Below are 5,282 nucleotides of genomic sequence, written 5' to 3' on the forward strand. Positions count from 1 at the left end.
GATGATAAGGTAGAAGCTCTCCTACTTATCCTCATTTATTGTTTTAAACTTTCCAGTTTTTTTGCTTTTAAATTTGTTATTTTAAGATATATTATCTCACCACAGTTTTTTTGTGGACAAGGCTAGACTGAAGCTGGAGTGTTTGCTGCTGACCTTTGGAAACAAGTCTTGTTTTTTGCAGCTGCCACTACTAATGGTGAGATAAGAACGGTTATGATAGCAAAGAGCTGGATTGAATGAATGAAGGTTCTACCCAGTCTGGATATATTTTAGCTGACAGCAGCTTTGATTTGCTCCTGGCACTTTGGTGATATCTGTGTGTATTTTAAAAATGACAACTTTTAAATGTGTGAGAGGGGAAGACAGCCACTCCCCTCCCTCCTCAAAACAATTAAAAATTGATGACTTTTACTCACCTCAAATCCCTATTTCTAATCATTTTGCAGTCTTAGAAGATCTGGGCATTTTTTCTGAGACTGCAGCTACTTCTGCTGTGTACTATTCCATGTTAGAGGACGAAGCAGGAAACAGAGAGGTTAATGAGAGCCAAGCAGAGCAGCCTAGAGACGGAGAGGATGTGAGTCCAGAAGCAGGTGCAGGCTTTCTTGAACTGCTTCAGCTGACTGCTAAAACTGTGGAGTATATTTGTAAAAAGCTCCAGGAGTTGCATGATAAAATGGATCTCATAGGTAGCCAGGTTGAAAGCATAACTGAAGGGAGTCTGATACAACTTGGAAAGGGGTCTCCAAGAAGACTAAGCAGCCAACATTAACTCATTCTGTGAACGCTACTGTGGGAGATAAAGCTCTTGGAGTGTCAGCTGACTTCACAATTGAGAGTAAATAATCCCAGTAGGAATTTTCAGCTGGTGCTTCAACCTGCTAAGGTTTGTGTGATTGTTGGCAAATATAATGGAGGCACCCTCGGCTGGAATACTAGAACTGCAGTGAAGACACATTTAAAAACATTAGTGGCTGTCCAGTTAAGAGAGTCAGTTTTAAAAGACTTGGGAATTCTGACTAGTGTTAATCAAACTCAAAGAGTCCTATTGACCTTTAGCATCCCAGAAATTCCATCAATCTTGCTATGGAACAAAAGTTGTTTAAAGACAAGAGGAATTTTTCCAACTCGGGTCTACAGGAACATAATTCTGGCACTCCTATTTCAGGAGAAAAGTGATCCCATGCCCCATTACCAACGAAAGAACTATAAGGGTCCAATTAACAACCTGAGGGTTACTGTAAGAAGTGAAAACCACAAGGAGCCTGACAAAGGGAGTGTTTCCATTAACAATAAATTAGTGCCTGCCCTCCCAAAATTGCTGATGGAAGAAGGTGATGTGGAAGAAAACATCCAAGAGGCATTTACTGATCTGACGGACCAGGAACAACAATGGATTATTGACAGATAGGAGCTCTTGAAGGTTAAATATAGAGCTGAAAAGCGGCTGTATCCAACTGCATCAACTACCTTGATACATGAGGAAATGGACACAAACTGTCACACCTCCCCCATAGCCCTCCCAAAGCAGATCTCATCAGGCCAAAATGTGGAGGCTAGAATTGCAACTTTCTCATCTACCTGACAGTGATAGAGAGATAAAAGAACTCAACAAGGAGCTGGGGGCAGTAGTCGAAAGCCTGCCCAAGAGCCTGAGAAATGGCAGTGTTTTATTCGACAAGGATAAATCACTTGAACAGATAGCAGAAATTGTCTGACTGAGAAAAAAGTCTGTAACTTCCAACCTTAAGATCTTGTCATGGAATATTGCTGGCTGGAAGAATGAGTCCTGTGACCTAAATTTTAGTTGCTCCCTTAGGAAGTTTGATGTGATTTTACTTCAGGAAAGTTAGGCACACTATGAGATTTCTTTAGAGGGTTTTAGGTCAATCTCCTCATTAGCTTTCAAATCCAAGCGTTTTGGCCAATATCAGGCTGGGCTTTGATTGTTGTGGTCTTGTAACTCCAATTTTGAGGTGCTTCCCCTACAGGATTGTGGACATTTGGCACAAGCCTGTCTTTTGAAAATTCAGAGAAGTCCTTAATAATAATCAATGTTTATGCGCCGCCATGCACTGTAAAAGAAACCTTGATCCTGTATTGGGATAAGCTCCTAGAGTTCTTGGAGGACCTAGAATGGAAATTTCCAACCTTTGGTATCGTAATGGCTGGTGTCTTTAATGCCAGAATGGATCAGATCTTGCAGGAAGATTAGATTTTACCTCAGATAACGCCCTGCCTAATTGTTTATATAATCTGAGACATTCTAAGGATCCCCAAATTAATGAAGATGGAATTTGTTTAGCTCAGCTTTGTTTGAGGTTTAACTTGGTTATTCTGAATGGTCTACCTCCTTACAACCTCCCTGGAGAATTTACTTATGCCTCAAACCGAGGCTGTAGTGTTGTAGATTATATACTGATTTCTTTGAATTTGGGAGGCAGCGTGAGAACCTTTTCAATCTTGGGGCGTGTGGAAAGTAATCACTTTCCTCTGCCTTTAGTTTTAAATTTCCCTTCCCCCCTCCATAGGGCAGGAATGCCTGAGAGATGACCCTGGAAGGGTGACAAATAGGATGCCCAGAATTTATTGGTCTAACAAGGCTGCAAAAAAGGCAGCTGGCATCCTTGATTCTCATATTTTAGAAGAGTTTTTATTATTATCAAGGAATCTGAACCAGACAACAGAGTTGTTTCAGGTGTATGATAAAATTGTGTTTCAGCACTCTGATGTTCTGATGTTACAGTCTGAGCAACAGCACCAAGCAAGGGAGGTATCCACAAGAGGCTGGTTTGACTGTGAGTGTCATAATATGAAGACCCAAGTGCGAATTATTTACCATCAATATAGACTTAGTGTTCTCACCAAAGGAGTACTTTGAGCTTAAAACCGTATTATACCAATTGTATAAAAATAAGCAAAAAGCCTTTTTAAAGAAATGCAAGGAACCCCTCCTCCAAGCCACAATAAATAACGACATGAGGAAATTCTGGGCCTTGATTTCAGACTCTGTGGGTAGGAAAGGCTTCATAAGTAGCACAAAAACAGTAAACACTTGGTGTGAACATTTTTTGAAGTAGAACATTTTCAGGAGTAGAGTTAATTTGGTAGCAGAATCTGAGCTTAGCTTGGATGATTGTTTAGAGTGGCCTCCGGTACAAGCAGCAGAGGTTGAATCCCTGATTTTTTTTATTTATTTATTTATCTGGGATTTATATCCCGCCCTTCCCACCGAGTGGCTCAGGGCGGCTTACAACATATATAAAACTAACATAAAAATATAAAATTACACTTTAAAATTAACAATTCATAATATATAATTAAAATCAAACATTTGTTATAAATATACATCATTAAAACAGACAGCGGTCGTGGAGCTACACTATTCAGATTCAGATACAAATTGAGTATACAGTATACAGTATTCAGTAGTCGGTATACAGGGCCGTTAGTTGTGGGCCAGCCGGAAGAGGACTGTCTTACAGGCCCTGCGGAATTGGGTGAGATCCCGCAGGGCCCTTACCTCCTCCGGCAGCTGGTTCCACCAAAATGGAGCCATTACAGAGAAGGCCTGGTCCCTTGTGATCTTCAAGCGGGCTTCCTTTGGCCCGGGGACAACCAAAAGATTTTGAGATCCCGATCGCAGTGCTCTCTGGGGGACATGCGGGGAGAGACGGTCCCTCAGGTAGGCAGGTCCTAGACCATATAGGGCTTTAAAGGTAATAACCAGCACCTTGTACCGAACTCGGTAGGATATTGGCAGCCAGTGCAGAGCCCGAAGTCCCGGCTGAATGTGCTCCCACCTTGGGAGCCCCAATAACAACCGGGCGGCAGTGTTCTGCACCAGCTGCAATTTCCGGGTTCGACACAGGGGCAGCCCCATGTAGAGGGCATTGCAGTAGTCCAGCCTCATACTAGTACTAATCAAATTGGGGAGAGCCCCCAGGCCTGATGCTATCCCCCCTGAAGCTATTAAGGCCTTTCCTGAGTGGTGGGCCCCTTTTTTAGCTACCCTATTCACTGTAATTGATAGGACAGGCTTGATACCCGAAGCTTGGACAAATGCAATTTGTTGCTGTTCAGTCACACAGTCGAGTCCAACTCTTTGTGACCTCATGGACAAAGTCACGCCAGGCCCTCCTGTCTTCCACCATCCTCCAAAGTCTGCTCTAATTCATATTTGTTACATCAGTAACGCTGTCCAGCCATCTCATCTTTTGCCGTCCCCTTCTTCTTTTGCCTTCTGTCTTTCCCAGCATCAGGATCTTCTCCAGTGAGTGCTCCCTTCTCATTTGGTGGCCAAAGTATTGGAGCTTCTTCTTCAGCATCTGACCTTCCAGGGAACAGTCAGGGTTGATTTCCCTTAGGACTGATTGGATCTTCTTGCAGTCCAAGGGACTCTCAAGATTCTACTCCAGCACCACATCTCAAAAGCATCTATTCTTCTGCGCTTGGCCTTCCTCTCACAGTTCTCACAGCCATACATTACTACTGGGAATACCATTGCTTTGACTATACAGACTTTTGTTGGCAGGGTGACGTCTCTACTTTTTATTATACTTGTCAAGTCTGCAGATTCAATGAGGAGTCGATGTAGATACAAAGACTCTATTTTATTGATACTGATACTTGTGGCCTAAGCCAAGGCTTGAAAAGACTAAAGTACATACAGTAGATACATTGCATATAAGGTACACTTCAAAGGGATTCCTACGGGTAGGGGAATTGTGCAGGGGACATTCACACATAGATGTTACAAATATATTCTCATGTTGATTAGAGGCCCATTTGGCCTTGATACTCCCAGGCTCCTTCCTCTCCCCCGAGCCTAGGCTGAGAAGGCACTGATAAGACTTTTCACACATTACCATTTCAAAGCAGGAACGTTCTCTAAAGGGAGGGGGGAATAGGAGAGAGTTTGCTAGCAGCATTTGGTTAGACTTTGGTTCTACCCAGCATGCTCTATGTTTGAGCCAGAGTTATAGCCAGACTTGACATACTGCCCCCCTAAGCCGCCTCCACCGCCCTGTTATCACACTTTTGATGAAACTTTTTATCATATCTGGGGCTGATATAACTTTCTCAGCCACCCATTCATTTTCACTAGATGGGAAGTGTTTCCATTTGATCAGATAGTATAGGATTCCCCTTTTGACTTTAGAGTCCAGGATTTCGTGGACTTTGTGGTGGCTCTGGTTCCCAATCAGGACTGGTTGTGGGGCTGGTGTTCAAGGATGCCATACTGAAGCCCCTGGATCTCGACGGAGTAAGCGGCAATGAAA

This window comes from Heteronotia binoei, chromosome 12 (assembly GCF_032191835.1).
Source record: "Heteronotia binoei isolate CCM8104 ecotype False Entrance Well chromosome 12, APGP_CSIRO_Hbin_v1, whole genome shotgun sequence".
Lineage (NCBI taxonomy): Eukaryota > Metazoa > Chordata > Lepidosauria > Squamata > Gekkonidae > Heteronotia > Heteronotia binoei.